Source organism: Spermophilus citellus, assembly GCF_964194105.1.
Source record: "Spermophilus citellus genome assembly, chromosome: 4".
Classification (NCBI taxonomy): Eukaryota; Metazoa; Chordata; class Mammalia; order Rodentia; family Sciuridae; genus Spermophilus; species Spermophilus citellus.
The window spans coordinates 4,013,460-4,030,198 of record NC_138185.1 but is presented as its reverse complement, the minus strand read 5'-3'; the positions used below and the strand labels follow the sequence as shown (position 1 = coordinate 4,030,198).

Sequence of the window (16,739 nt, the reverse complement as noted above, 5' to 3'; positions counted from 1 at the left end):
TACAGATAAACAAGCCAAGGAAAAGGGTGGCTAAATGTCCTGCCCAGTATCTCCCAGCTAGTAAGTCAAGATTCAAACCTGAGCAGTCTGGCTCCAGAGTGCATCCTCTTAACCAGAACCTGCAGGTCTTACAACTCAACCTATGTTTAACACATGGCTCTTTCTCTTGCAAATGCTACAAGACTGACAAGTTACCAATATCTTTAGGCCTTCCTCAGCTACAGAAGGGGGACAGTGAAGCCTTGTCATGTGTGGCATTAAGAATTAAGTGAGGGCTGGGGATGTGGCTCAAGCGGTAGCAAGCTCGCCTGGCATGTGTGCGGCCCGGGTTCGATTCTCAGCACCACATACAAACAAGGATGTTGTGTCTGCCGATAACTAAAAAATAAATATCAAAAATTCTCCCTCTCTCTCTTTAAAAAAAAAAAAAGAATTAAGTGAGATCTGCTACCATAATGGTGTGCAGTACTGACTGATTACCAGCAAGGCTAGCGGGGTGTGAATGAATGCCCACATTATCCACAGTGGGTGGTGATACTTCATTCTGTTGCTCATGGCTAGTTTAATAGGCAGAGTGTTTCCAGAACTCAAGGGCTCAACCAAGTCTCACAAGAGATCTGTTGTGTTCACATTTATAAAAATCATCATATCCCTCAGCCCCTTCCTGAGGCCTCAACAGGAAAGTGTTACAGAAGGTGTGAGTGAAGGAGGCCCTTTCTGTTCACCCTTCTTTATGGGGTGGGGTATGAATGAGTGCTACAGTGGCCTCCCTAGAAATGGTGTAGTGTGACCTGTCACCACAGGAATTTTCCTTGGCTGGCTTTGGGGAGGTTGTCTGAGAAGTGAGAAAAACTAACAGTTAAAGACGAAAGGTTCTTTATAATGTGAGAATGGAAAGACTTTAGAGTATGAGGAAATGCTGGAAAGTTTTGAGCTGAAAAAAAAAAATGCACTTTCTTTCCAGCCTGTGGTTTCATACCACCTTCGAGGCTGATGTTCTTGGTCTAGGATACCCCAAAGAGTGATCCTTGCCTCAGCTTTAGTGTCTTCAATTCTTTCTCCAAAGAGAGAAGACCCCAAACCTGAAACTGAATGTCACTGGTTGCTAAGAGCTTAATCTTTAGAATCACAGACCTGAATCTGTACTGTCTGTGCAACCTGAAGAAGTAAGTTTGCCTCTTGAGCCTCAGCTTTCTCTGAAAAACATATAATCCTAGTTCTGCACCCTTGGGCTACATTGAAACTTAGATGAGATAAAAGGCATAGCATTCTCAGCTCAGAACTTCCTACAGTGTGTTTGGCAAGTAGCAAACATTCCATAAGTGGTAGTTTATCACTGTTGTTATTACTGTTATTAATTTATTATTGGAAAGTTTTTAATTAATCTTTCATAACAACTGTTCCTGAAACCTCTGATTCAAGCAGAATCAACAAGTGAAAAAGAAAATATCCTACTTTATTTTGTGCTGACAATGCCTAAGGGCTGGTACCTTCCCACAACTTAAGTAAGTAAAACCGCACTGACAGTCTAAAATGCTCTGCGATTATGGGCAGGCCCCTCATCCCCACAGGCCTGCCCCCCATCTGTAAGAGGTCTTTCCAGACTCAATGTTTCTCCACATAAATGGGTCATCTGTACCAGAATCACTAGCTAGAAATAAAAAGTCCTGGGTTCCAACTCAGATTGGGGCACCAGCTTAATCAGATTCTCTTGGAGGTTAGGCATAAGACCACATTTTAAGACTACATTTTAAATAAGTTAATTCAGGTGTTTCTTATAATTCCTCAAATTTTATAAGCATGATTCTACATCCTCCTTATTATTCTATTATCAAAATCCTCACAAAATAATTTCTATCTCTGGTCAAAAGCTTTTAGGTTTCTAATTTCTAGGTAGTTTTGATTTCTTGATTCGAATCAGGGGGCGACGAACATTCTTGCTCCATTTCATCTTCCTTTGACTCTAATTTACAGCTGCCCTAAGGCCCTTGGGGCTTAAGTTATACCTGACCTTTTAGAACATTGAGCCAGGCACTGCTGATGACTTGGTCACACCATTAAAATATGGATTTTTCTGAAAAACAAGCTTAGACAATGATTTTATGGCGCCAAGTGTAGTAGTATTTCACCTTCCCAGTCCTTGATGTCAAATAAATTTCATGTAGCTACCTTGCAAGTAAAATATCTGTAGTTCTACAGTTTTTCTATAGCCAGCACCCTAAAAGAGCAAATTCTTAAACCAATCATGTAGGTAGCTTGAGTTATTTTCCCTAAGTAAGGGAATTCACAATTTAGCATGCCTTAGGATTTAAACATCCTCTCTATGCAATGGCCCCCACATTTATGGTTCTAGCCCAGAGTTCTCCTCCAGCCTCAGACCTTGTCCAGATCAGAACCCTCAGGGTACCTCAGTCCCTAGTATCTCATGGAAATCTACAACGTACATCCAAGACAAAACTCTTTTGAGTCCCATCTCTCCCTCATCCCCAAACCTTTTTTGGGGGGACGCGGAAGTAGGGTGGTAGTGGGGATAGATCCCAGGGTCTTATACATGCTAGGCAAGGACTCTACACCTGAGCTATATACACACCCAGGCCATCACCAAACTCTCCCTACTTCCTAGTCTTCCCCACACCAAGCACTGCCCTTCTCTCAGGTTCTCAGAATCATCCCTGATCCCTCCCTTTCCCTTACTCCCCTCCTGCCCACATCCCAGCTTCATCAGTCCTATCAATCTCATCTCTGAAATACTAATATAACTTAAACCCAACCGTGTTTTCTGTCTTTATCTCTAGCCCCTCAGACCAAGCCACCATCACCTCCCAGCAACAAACACACTTAAATACAGGCAAGAATCAGATAACCCACGTATACTCTTTCTACTGCACTCTTGTAAAATCCAAATCCAAGGGCTACAAAGGTCCCACATCTCTGGTCCCCACCACTCCTTCTGACTTCCTGATCTGTCACTCTCCCCTTTGCTCAGACCCTTTTTGCACTTTTTCCAGACTCAAAGGCCTAGATGGCTTATGCTCAGTTCTTTGCTTAGATGGCTCATGCTCAGTTCTTTATTCTTTAGATTTTGGCTCAGACAGCAACTCCTCAGGGGTCATGAGTAAGCCTTTTCTCACTGTCTTATCTGGAAAGGTTGCCTCCTCTGTTTATTTCCTTCAAAACAACCATGCATCTTGTAATTATTTTTATTCCTTTTATTTGTTTCTCTCATTAAAATGTAAGTTCTATGAGGGGAACAAATGACCTTATCTATCTTACTGACTAATGCTTATTATTAAACATAATACTGTTTCAAGGAATGGATGAATAAAATTCCCTTCATTTGTAGTCAAACAATTATGAGAACCACTGACATCCACAGAGTAGGCTTACACTGAGCATCATCACACACTACACAACTATGGGGCAGGTGCTGAGAGGACACAGTGTATAATAGGTGGTAAGTTAGTTTCTGTTCTTTTGAAGCTTGTAAACTTAAAAGTGATTCCCTTCAACAGTCTTTTGGAATTAAAAAAACAAAAACAAAACAACAACAACAACAACAAAACCAACTCTGCTCACTTAATTAACGCTTCTGTGTTTTGTACTGTTGACAATAATCAGATCTCTAATCCTAGGGCAGCCATTTCTAAAGGGCATGCCCAGTGTAATTTTTTATTCAAAAAAGAACTTCAAGAGGTATACCTTGGAAAGAATGAGATGATAAAAAGAATGAAAGACATGGTCCTTCTGGTCAAAATGAGTGACTACCTCAGAGCCACAGGGTCATTATGGAAGGTGCTATGTGGAAGAGAACAGACCAGCACAGGCATTTCTGGCCCTCTTCCTCGGAGAGGTCACATTTCAGAAGGAGAAGCTAAAATAAGCCTTTTAATCTTAGGTATTTAGAATTTCCGAACCACCTGTAGACTAATCAACAGGAGTTCTGGGTGAATGGGAAAGGATGGGCTCTGAGTCTGACAGTGCGTGCCGGGGTCTATGCTGGCTCGTGCTCCCTGTAGCCTAATAAACACTGAGCTCTTTATCTGTTGCTGCCTTTACAGTCGATGTCTGATGTCTGCTAAAGGACATCTGAACAGGTAAAGGCAACAAATGGGTGTGCAGAAGAGGTTTATCTTAATTAAAAGATGTGGTCTCTGGAAATGTGTTGCATCTTAAAGCAGATAGGTACTTTAGACCAAAATTCAGTCTCACCCTTATTTTAGTTGGATATAATGATGTCTTACTACCGGATTTTACATACACGTGGAAGAAATGGCTAATTACTTCAGCAGTGGCGATGTGTTGGGCACTGAATTAACTGTTTTGTCTGCATTACTTCATTTCATGTTTCTGTAAGGTAAGTACCATGATCACCTTTTACAGATGAGGTCAGTAAGGATAAGAGTGGGCAAGTAACTGGCCCAAAGTAATTCAATAAGAACTGGAAGAGACCTGAAGGGTTATGGAAATGGGGCTGTTAGTGATAAATGTGGAAGGCTGGAAGAATTGTGAAATTAGCTTAAACATGTTACATGGCCCTTGTATTAAAAAATGTTGTCAGGGCTAGGGATGTGGCTCAAGTGGTAGCGCACTCGCCTAGCATGTGTGAGGCACTGGGTTCGATCTTCAGCACCACATAAATATAAAATAAAGACATTGTGTCCACCTATAACTCAAAAATAAGTATTAAAAAAAAATGTTGCCGGGGCTGGGGATGTGGCTCAAGCGGTAGTGTGCTCACCTGGCATGCGGGGGGTGCTGGGTTCGATCCTCAGCACCACATAAAAATTTTTTAAAAAATAAAGATGTTGTGTCAACTGAAAACTAAGAAAACATAAGTATTAAAAAAAAATGTTGCCACTACTAATGATGGAATACTTTAGGCAAATCATTTGACCTCTCTAGAATTTAGCTTCCTCATCTGTAAAATGGGTATGCTGCCTTTCTTCTTATAAAAATACCAAAGTGCCTATGACATGAACAGCATGCCCTGGTGTGCATCACTCAATTCAAGGCAGCTGAACATTCAAATCAAAACCAATCAGTTTACTGGAAGCTACACTAGGCTAGGAACACTGCTGGGCAACAAGAATATAAAGAGCAAGATCTCTACCAGAGAAGCAGCTAAGTATTGTCTTTGAGCACTGCCTTCATAGATGGATACCACTGGGAAAGTCATCTAGTACAAGCCTCAGTTTCCTCACTTTTTTATAGAGGACAACAGTATTTGTCCTACAAGGGAAGCTATACAGATTATAGGAATTGGTAAATTACATACCACAGAGTTGGATGCACAACAGAAAGAAAGTGGTTAGGGAGTTACTACCTTAAATCCTCTTTTGGAAAATGGAGGATGTAGTATAAACAGTGACTATTGTTGCTCTAACATGAGCTCACTAAAAGTATGGTGCAAGACACAGATCACACACAGAGAGGTGTCTCTAGTGAACTCTGTGTGAGAAGTCCCAAATCAGATAAATCTGGTTGATTTCCTCTTGGCCAGACCAAAGCAGATGGAAACTGATTTTTTTTTTTTTTAAACACAAATAGCTTGAAGCAACCCTGAAATTCTGAATCACACATTAATGTCATTTCATGACTTGCCTAGAGACCAACTCAGAAGCACTGGCTAATGCTTCATCACAAGAGAGAATTCCTAGGAATCACACTGACAATTAACCTATCTTCAATCAGTAGACCAAACTAAACACATGAGAATGTAGAGCAGAGCTTCACCGTCCCTTGGCAACAAGCCCCACAGTGAACAAACAGGTCTGGCCTACAACCAGAGTAAAGGGTTTAGATGTATTTCACAGTTCTGTTACTCTACTGATATAAATTCTTACCACAGAAATATACTGTGCAAATGGTGTTGAGATATCCCTAAAATTGTCAAAAGTTTTTAAGGACAAACTTGCATTCCATACATAACATTTAATTGCTAAAGTTTTTAAGGACAAACTTGCATTCCATACATAACATTTTTGCCTCTGAAGTCACAAACAAGATTTCTTAAACATGTCATCCTTTCTGGATGGGTAAGTCAGACCAATCCTGTCACAGGTGATACTTTATTATGGCCAAGAATGAGGAAACAATACACTCTTGGGATTCAGTATCATGACGGGGAAGCCTAATAGAAGCTAAAAAGTCAAATGAAGGCACCAAAATGTCATTCCATACCCTCCACACCAGCCACTGGAAAGCTGGTCAAGTACAATAGAGAAAGCATATGAGCATCAGTCACATGGCATCCAGGCATTGATTTAGTTCCATTAAGATATATGCCCTGTCTTGATGAACTTGTAGAGACAAGAGAGGAGCAAGAGAGGTGACTCTAACACGGCAGACTCTAGTAAGGTGACATTCTCAGGTGACGCAGCAATCTCTCATGGGAAAAGGAAGAAGAGAGCCAAGTGCAGAATCTAGGACGCTGACAACTGAATCAAAATTTGTGTGGGCTATATACGCCATACCACCAATTTCAATTTCAAAAGAATTTTCTCAAATGAATTTGTGAAAACTTTAATGATAGATCTCCTGATTCAAATTATAGTCATGCCAAATTATACTTCCTCAGTCCCCCCTAAAAGTCTTTTTAATGCTTTTCCAATAGGAAAGGTGGCAAAACTATTATTAGTTAAATGACTATTTCAATCCCATTTTGAGTTTACAATTACTTCAAATCAACACTTGGAATTCCAGTTATCAGAGTTCTAACCAAAGAAAACATGACTGCATGAATACAAAATATTTACCTAGAAGACTGAAATGACATGCAGATCATAAACCTAGGTATAACAAAGAAATCTGACTATGTAATAGCAAGAACTCTGACAGGGGTCTCTTAAAAGACTGGGCTCAAGGGCTGGGGATGTGGCTCAAGTGGTAACGTGCTTGTCTGGCATGCGCGCAGCGCTGGGTTCGATCCTCAGCACCACATAAAAATTAAAGATGTTGTGTCCACCGAAAACTAAAAAATAAATATTAAAAAAAAAAAGACTGGGCTCAAACAACCACATGACGATGTTCAGAGAGCCTCACACACCTACCGGAGGAGCAACATATCATGTTAGGGAAGGGAGTGGGAGGGAGAGAAGGGTATAGTTTGATAAATGGCAGAAATAAAAACACAAAAAGTTTTTTTCTTTAAGTAATGGGGTTTTGCTATAGTATAAAGTATATTACTTGCATACTGTTAATTGTGGTTAACTGAAAATCATTCTTAAATTTACATGAAGAAATTAATTTTTGAACTAGTACTTCTGTATGCTAGAATTTACTCCAACTCTGTTCTGGGATGGACTTATTTTGAAAATCACAATCCAGCTCTTTTGTCTTATTTTTGTTCTGTGAGTTTTGTAATAGCCTTTGGCCAAAAGTAATATGTTTTGACCAAATCCAGATATTTTCCTATCATCTTGAACCCATCAGGGACTTTCATACCTCCAAAGACAAAAGAAAAATGGATCCCTGTTATGATTTAAATGTCCCTCCAAGATTCAGGGTGAACTGCTATTGTGATGGAATTATGAGGCGGGTCATGAGGGCTCTGCCCTCAAGAATGAATTCATACTGTTATCACAGGAGTGGGCTCCTGATGAAAAAGATGAGTTCAGTCTGATTTTCTCTTTGTATATGCGCTTACCTGCCCTTCTATCAGGTTATGACAAAGCATGAGGGCTCTTGCTAGAGCTTGTGGCATGCTCTTAGATTTCCCAGCCTTCACAACCATGGGCCAAATAAATCCAGGACTTCATAAATTATCCAATTACTCTGTTACAGAAGCAGAAGATGGACTACGACTATCCCCAAAGGCCTTGCATTGGGAAGCATCTATAAAATACGAGAGATATAGCCATGACCTGCTCACCTGTGCTAGGCCTGGAGTGGGCAGGGGTAAGCCGACAGAGAAGTGAGAGTGAATAAGGGGAGGGGAGAAGACAAAGAGACTCCCACACTGCAGACTCCCTTCATACTAGAAATGGAGAGAAGGAGGGTAGTTAAATCATGAAAACAAGTCATAGCCTGAAGTGTTATTTACCGGGTCGATGATGGTAAATAGCCAGTAAAGAAAAGATACTCTTAATTAAGTACACTGCTCTAGATGCTGCACTCAGCACAATACATGCATTATCTCATGCAATTCTCACAACAATCATGAAACAGTATTACTCCCATATTTCAGAAACAGAAACAGGCTAAGAGAAATGAAGGAATCTGCCCATGGTCGGTCTATAAGTATATAAGGTAAGGTATGAATCCTAGTGGCTCTTTCTGCAAGCCCAGCCAGATCCATGCCAAGGCAATACGTGCTACAGGAACCGAGAGAGGGAAGAGCCCTTAAGGTCACAGTCTCTGAGATAAGAACCTTATACTTAAAAAAAAAAAAAAAAAAAAATTCATAGTGGTTATTCTAGTTCAGGAAAAGGTCTAAATTTTAGTATTTTTTAAAAAAAGCAAATTTTGTTACTTTTAAAAGTAACTATCATACTTAAGATACAGATAACTAACAAAATTAGGATAAGGAAATGAAAAGAACTAATGAGCTAATTTAAACATCAGTATTACTAATAACTAGTCAAAACTCTCTCAGGTCCATGTTTTCTTTACACTGCCCTGCTTCTACTGGATAACGTCGTATTAGGGGAATGCCCACCTGACCTTCCAGCCCAGTTCAGGCTTCAGCTCCTCTCTTGACCCTCACACCTTTGCCTCTACAAAAGTGGGTGCTCTGAGAGTAGGGAGTGCATCTAATATATTCTCAGAAAAACAGACCAGCAGAAAAGTTTTCTTAACAAATATTTAAAAAGAAATGTATCCTTAACCTTTAAGCCTTTACTTAAAAATGATTCTGACTTTTTACTGGGTTCCCACAAACACTAGGAAGACACTAGGTTTTTCAGAAGCTTTGAAAGTATGTAATTGATACCCAAGCCTACAAGGACAGTACAGTTCATTAAATAAGGATATGTCAATTACTCAAAATTGACTAATGCATTCCAAAATGAGAAAGAACAACTCATCCAGTGTCTTGAAAGCAATTAAGTTACAAGGAAAAAATTGAACATAAAATTCACTCTAGTTCTATTTGCTTAGGATTGCTCTTTAAGAAAAATTCTATTTTAAGAGTAGTTCTAAATTAGTGTATAAATTTCACACTTAAGGAAGCCAAACTGTGAGAGGAAAACCTTCAAGAAGTTAGTTAACATACATTAATGCTCCTAGAATAACTGCAAATGCCTAAAGACGGTAGGAACCAAGAAGAGAGCAGAAAGTGATGCTCCTGATATTTGAAAATACTAAAGGGAGACACTGAAAGTCTCATCATTTGTAGGGATGTTAATCTTGCAGAAGATATGAAAACCTAAAACACCAAGTGCACCAAGCTGCTGCTTTAATGTAACTTAATAATTTAGGGAACGAGCTGGCTAATCACATAAGAATTCCCTGCAAGCTTCGTGCCTCTGTACACTCTCTTGGGCTGGAAATTTCCAAAAGACAAGAAAGGCCAGACTGCTTCTCATTCTTCCTGCCAAGTAACAGAAGCCCAAAGAGCTCCAAGCAAAATCTGAAAGCTAAAATACAAATTGATCTCACTTTACTTAATAGCTGTAGTCTTAAAAGGTATCTTCAAACTATGATCCGACTTTAAATACACTACAAGAACAAAAGATTTATAGAAAACTTGTCAAGAATGCAAATAAAAACTTTATTTTATAGGCTGGGATTTTTACAATTTTGGCTATCTTAACGTGGGTAAACTTGCAAGTAAATAACACACACTTTCTGTAAATTATATAAAACTTCATAAACTCTACTGTAGGGGACTCCTATGTAATCTAGAATCAGAGGTTCACAACTTAAATATGCCCCAAAAAGGATTTAAAAAAAATCCTTTGGGGTGGGAATGGGAGTGGTGCGGAATTCTTCAACAAAAGTGGACAAGCTATCTGCAAGGCACATCATTGATCATAAAGTCTTGGGGCCTGAACTCCTGCAATGTTAAAAACATAAATCAGAACTAGATAGAGGGTGTTCGTGTGTATATATAAGATTTAACACCAGCATAGTCCTACAGAGAGGAATAAAAACTGTAAAGACAGAAAAACCCAACTTTTACATATGGATTTTTATCATTTTTTTCTTTTGCTTTTTTTGGTTTTAGAGTGTCTGAAAAGGATGTTTATAAAATATATTCTACGAAAGCATTAATCTGTTATCCTTAGATATTTTGGCATAGCCCTTTATTCTTTTCCAAGTGTTTGATATAATCGAATGTGACTTAATTTATATCATGGTAATGCTTTTCAAATGTGCATAAATATACAATCCAGAAAAAAAATTCTTTATAAAGAATGTGTCTTAGTTTTTCAGTACAGAAAGTGTGCTCACCATATTCTTAGCAGTAAATTCAGTAAATTCAGGCTCAAGGTCAAAAACATTTAGTTTCTCTGGTGCAAACTGATTCTTTAAAATGTGCATCCCAAATGTTTTCTAAAATGGCAAGCATCTTAAAGAAAGAAACTGCCTTTCACCTGCAGTCTGGGTTACAACCTGGAATCTATAATAAATAAAAGAGGGTGGAATAGTGACAATACCCTTTTTTTATGTATATCACAGACAGAGCTGTGGGAAGGTAAAATTCATGATTAATATGATATTCATGTGTCTATAAACATATTCTTTGTTACTTGAAGTTGTATGTTCTAATTTTTGTATATTCTTTTCCTCTCTGTTAATTGCATAAGTATATATACTTGACTTGATAATGTTTCCTTTTAAAAGGACAGAAAGAGTACACTAGTTACTAGTTTCTTGCCTCTAAGCGCCCAATACTCCCCTCTATATGTGCTCTGGGGAATCCTTTTCTCATAGGAAATACTTCCTTATATTAAACTTCCCTTGTTTAACATGCTTCCCCACTAATAAAAAGTCTTCCAAAATGCCAAACCCCAAATAAAAGTTAAATTTGAAAAATGCCAAGATAATTTTAAATCTCCAATAGTCTAGTATGTATATTTACAATCCAAGCACAGAATTAAAGCACTCTCATTTTCTCCCACTGAAAATAAGTAGTGAAGAGACAAATTCTGGTAGATTCATACAATTAAAGATACTCATCAATAAAAATGAACAAAGTGTGTGCAAAAACATGGATGAATCTCAAAACAATGAAGTGAAAGAACACAAAAGGCTATAGACAATATGATTTCATTCATATGACACCTTAGGATAAAACTATAGTGATAAAAACAGGGCACAAGGGAATTTTTCAGGATGACAAAAATGTTCTAATATTTGATTATGGTCGGTATTTATAAAACTGTATATATCTGTCAAAGCTTATCAAACTGTATACTTCAATGGAATGAATTTTATGATATATAAATAAAACTTCAATGAACCTAACTTAACAACAACAAAAAAAACCTTTATTATTTTTTTTTTAAAGTTGTTGATGGTAGTTAATATAAAAGAAATTTTAGGGGCCGGGGTTGTGGCTCAGTGACAAGTACTTGCCTCGCACATGTGAGGCACTGGGTTTGATCCTCAGCACGACAATAAAAAAAATAATAAGCAAAATAAAGATGTGTGTCCATGTATAACTAAAAAAAAATATTTTTTAAAAAGGAATTGTATAGCCTTAAATGCAAATGTCAGAAACTTAAAATACTTAATAAGCTCAATTGTTCAGTGAAGAGAAAATCAGAATAAGCTCATAAAAAGTAGAAATGCTAAAAGATAAAAACATAAATTAATGAATCCAAAAGTCAATGCTCAGTAGTAAGGACTGACAAAACCAAAAGCTGATATTAGCTTTTTAAAAAAATTGTAAAACCCCTGGTAAGTCTGCTTTAAACAAAAAGAATAATAAATACTATAAATGAAAAGCAAACTATTAACTATAGATATGGCAATTTTATTTCATTTTTGAAGTGCTGGGGATTGAACCCAGGATTGTGCACACTAGGTAAGTATTCTCTCACTGAGCCATATAATGTCCCTTACCCCAAATACTGTGTATTTTAAAGTTTAAAACTATATGACAATACATTACAAAAACTTAGATGAAGTAAAAATTCCAATGGAGGGTGGTCCTAGATTAATCTAGAATGAAACTAAACAAAACAAGGATTAAGAAATCTGGACCAGAAGAACAAACTATTGTTAAAAACGTGTATTCAAATGACAGAGCCATAGAAGATGAAACAATCTGAAAACAGAGAGACAAGCATAATATTATTGAGCAAGTTGTTTTCCCTAGAAGGAGGAAAAAAGTTAACTCTCAACTTCCAGTTCTGACAACATGGCTAACTACTGAGATTAACTCCCGAAACTTCCTCCTCTGAGAGAGGGGGCCGCTGGGGTCCAGAGACACTGTGTGTACCACCAGCCCCAGCCCTTCTCATGATGTTAACTAACACTGTTTTTCTCAGTAATTGGGTAAAATGAACACCAGCATAGGCCTACAGAGAGGAATAAGAAATGTGAAGACAGAACTGAAGAGAAGCACAAGCCCTGTCAGAACTGGCCTGGTGAGAGGGAAAGACTCAAGGACTTTGTTGTATGGTGATTAGGAATGATAACAAAAGTAATAATAAAAGAATATTTAACATTTATTAACTATTCATTATAGTTGGTCATACATTAAGTGCTTCACATGAATTACACTTCATTTCATCTTTACCAGATCTTACAGCTAAAATTATTTATGTGATTCTATAGATGAGGAGTTTGAGGTTTGAAGAATTACATAATCCAATCTGACTGAGGTTACACAGTCAGCAAGTGGTAGAGACTAAAATGCAATCTGTTTCTGAGTCTGGAGTCTGCATTTTTAATGAGTCATCACCCAACATCCACTATGTGGTACATTCACACTCATGCTCTCAGCTAAATGGAGAGAAGTTGAAGTGCAAAGATACCAACAGAGCCCATGTGCTGAGCAGCACCAGGCTGGCAAGTTTTACTCAAGCCGAGTTACCACATGTTAAGGGGTTAGGGGCAAGAGACTGGGGCTTTCTCCAGCTATAAAAAATGGAAAATTGAGCTAATCAAGTAACCTGTAGAGTTTGTGAGAAATAATCAAAATTGCATGGGTAAAAGTGCCTGGAGACAAATTTTTGCTGAAGTTTTGAAATGCTGTATCTTCAGACAGAAATTCTGAGCAGTGATATAGACTAACGCCCAGTTTGTGGAATCCTGCCTCGTCTCAGAAATGATCAGAGTTGTTAAAAACAAAAAAACAAAAACACAAAAAACCTACTGCATGGGGCTGCAGTTGTGGCTCAGAGGTAGAAGAGCACTTGCCTCGCATGTGTTCAATTCTCAGCACCTCAGCACCACATATAAATGAATAAATAAAATAAAGGTCCATCAACAACTAAAAAAATATTTAAAAAAACACTGCATGCTGCCTATTGGAAATGTGGCAGAAGTTGGAATACATGTTCCTTAAGGCCCCTTTTAATCCTTAAAGGCTCTCATTCTCTGACTGATACAGAGTTGGATCAGTATCACTAAGTGAGGGGGACAATGGCTTCTAGGAATTCAAGACATATATATGCCCACTTGTCACCTGCACTTCCTGTGAAGCCACATGGAAGTAACTGTAGGACAGGCTTTCCTCAGACCCAAGGTGCTAAAATGTATGTTTGTGGTTCTTAGGATCCATTTCTGAGCCAGTCTGGACTCAGCCTCTGGCTCATTATGTATTAAAAATAGAAATTATCCTATATTTCAACATTAGAGAATATGATCTTAAGAATGAACTTTAAAGAAGAAGGCTGCTAAATAGCTGCAGATCAGGCAGTCTCAGAATCAAACCAAGGAAGTGAAAACCAGTGTCAAGCTCATCCAGATCCATATTGTTTTGAGCAACCTTCTGAGGTCACCAGTTACAAGCTTTTAAGTCTTGCTCTCAGTGCTATTTCAATAACTGAGTTAAAGATCCAAGCTCAAACCAGCTAGTGTGATTCACCAGCAGAACCAGGCTACTGTGTTCTGAGACAAAGACGACATTCATTTGCATATCTACACAGCAGGTTTCCCTGGCAATTTTGGATACATATGTCTTTTCCAGACTGCTGTTTTTGGCTGGTTTTCTTAAAGTAAAAAATACAAGACCTCATTATATTCCAAAGTACAAATGAATTCAGTCTCAACATACTTTAAACCTGACTTTACAGGAAAAATAAGAAGTAGAAACAAAAATAATGTGCCCTGTCAAGAACAATCTAGGTTAGTCTTCTTACCAGAAACTGCTCAGCATGATTACCTTAGTAAAGCTCTATTAACATGCAACTAGTGTTTATTCTGGCTAGCTCCTGGCCATTCACATGGCACAGTAGGGTTGGAGACCTAATACTAATCATAATCCCCATTCATCTTTCTTCCAGCACAAAATTAGAAGAAATTCATGAGAAAAAGGTTAAAAAGCAAATAAGCATGGAGACTGTCCAGAAAGGTGAAGGGAGAAGTTTGAGAGCACAGGGTTTAATGGCTAAAATCCTGGCTTCATTCACACACTTAATTCAACAGGCAAACAACGACAACAACAACAAGTGCAATCATGAAGCCTTTAAACCTCTCTCCAACTGACAAGAAGAAAGACTGGCTTAGCAACAGTGATCTGAAAGCAGCCCAGCTCCAACCAAAAAAGCTCCAAATACCAAAGGCCAAATAAAGAGAATGATTAACTCAATCAAAATAATGTTATAGACTATATGTAACCATAAAATGATGATTTTATAAATGTTTTAATGACATTGTTCATGATAAGTGAAAAAAATCAAGCTATATTACACATGCAGAATGATCTCAGCTATGTAAAATAATATATAAATACAAAAAAAAACCTGGAAGGAAACATGTTAAAATGTAAGTTTTGATTATCGTTGAGGGTGGTAGAATTATAGGAAACATTTTCTTCTTTAATATTTTCAATATCTGAACTTTCTATAATGGGGATATAATTTTTTTACAATTATGAGGGAAAATAGCATTGTAACATCCTAGAAGAGCAAACCAACGCTTTAAAAGAAAAAATTTAGGGCTATGGATATAGCTCAGTTGGTAGAGTGCTTGCCTCACATGCACAAGGCCCTGGGTTCAATCCCAGCATCACCAAAAAAAAAAAAAAAAGGTTTACTGCAAGCCAGAGACTCCTAAGTGCTTTAAAGGCACTGTCTCATGTCATACTCACTATGGCCTGGCCCTATGATATGTGATTTTTATCCATGTTTGACAGATAAGGAAATTGAGGGTTAGATAAGGTGACATGGCAGCTTAAGAGAACTCTGGTCTATGAACCCTAACAGAATGACTCTGATTGTTTTAACCATTGCCTTCAACCAAATGTAGAATCTGTCTCCCTGCCTATACGCTTGACTGAAAAACAAGACTCAATGATAAAATCTACTTTAAAATAATACACTATAATAATTTAGGAGCATGTGATTACAAAAGAGGTACAAAACAAGATACTAAGATATTCAGGTAAACTGTCAAACAAGAGGAATGAAAAACACCTCTAACTAAAGTGATAAGCAGAACCCACATCATAGAGCAGATATCACTATGGCTGAAAATACATCAGCACAACAAATTCAATCCAGAGCTAAATGCCACAACACAAGAGAAAGCTAGAAAAAAGTGTCAAAAAAAGACCCCAGTCTTAGCAAACTGCCAGGAAAAAAAGAAAAATATTTTAAAGATACAATTACTAAGACTTGGAAAGAAAAAATTTGAATCTGCCCTCCAAAAAGTCACCAAGCAATGAGAGGCATGATGACTAGCAGACAGGGAAAAAACTGAGAGAAAAATAAAAAGCATTGTACTGAATGCCAAATTATATAATCTGCCACCAGCTGAGGAGGCCCTCCTTACTGTTTTTTTCAGTCCAGCACTGAAGGTCTTTGGGTTAGAAATAATCAATTTTGCTTGGCAAAAAGGCATCAAGACACTAAAGTACTATGGATCAAATTCTGTAGAATCAGCCTATTTGAGATGCATTAAAGTCAGTGCCAAAACCAATAAGGTATTCTGTTCACAGCTCCTTTCTGCGGGGTTTGAAAGCAGAAAAATATTGAAACTCAGAGTCGGAAGTAGAAACTTTCTATCTGTAAAAACAAGCCACATTTAGATACAGATGCTATCAAGATTCAGAAATTACAAATTAACCACGTATTTTAAGTCCCTGGTTGTTAGCAAAAGTGGCTGTTTAGAAAATCATAAAGCTGGATTGAAAAAGATTTCCTAAACATGACATAAAATTCCAGGAACCACAAAGGAAAAGTTAGTAAATCAAAATACATAAAAATCTAAAATGTCTGAATAGTTAGACATTATATAAAAGCTTTAAATACATTTATCACCTATTAAAAGGTTGATAATCTTACTTGATCACCACTCTTAAAAATCAGTAAGAAAACTAATGAAAGATAAATAACAAACTGGCAATTCACACACCAAAAACAATAGAGAACTTTGACAATATTTATCACAATTTCAAATAAAAAATTTGACCCAATAATTCTACTTGCAGGAGTTAATTCTAAGGGCATACAATGTAAAGATGTTCATTAAATCAATATTTATTAATATTAAAAAGTTGGAGGTCACCTAAAATGTTCATGAATTGGGGATTAGTTAAATCAGAGGTCACAAATACAAATACTTTCAGGGCTGGCACAAGCGATAAAAATAACCCCAAGGAGCCATTTATAAAAAATAAACAC

The 16,739-nt window shown here is 37.6% G+C and overlaps 1 protein-coding gene across 2 annotated transcripts in view; it reads right to left on the bottom strand.

Moving 5' to 3' along the window:
- The window catches only part of STK4 (serine/threonine kinase 4), a 153,011-nt gene that overhangs the window by 52,290 nt on the left and 83,982 nt on the right, over positions 1-16,739 (bottom strand). The window lies entirely within an intron of this gene.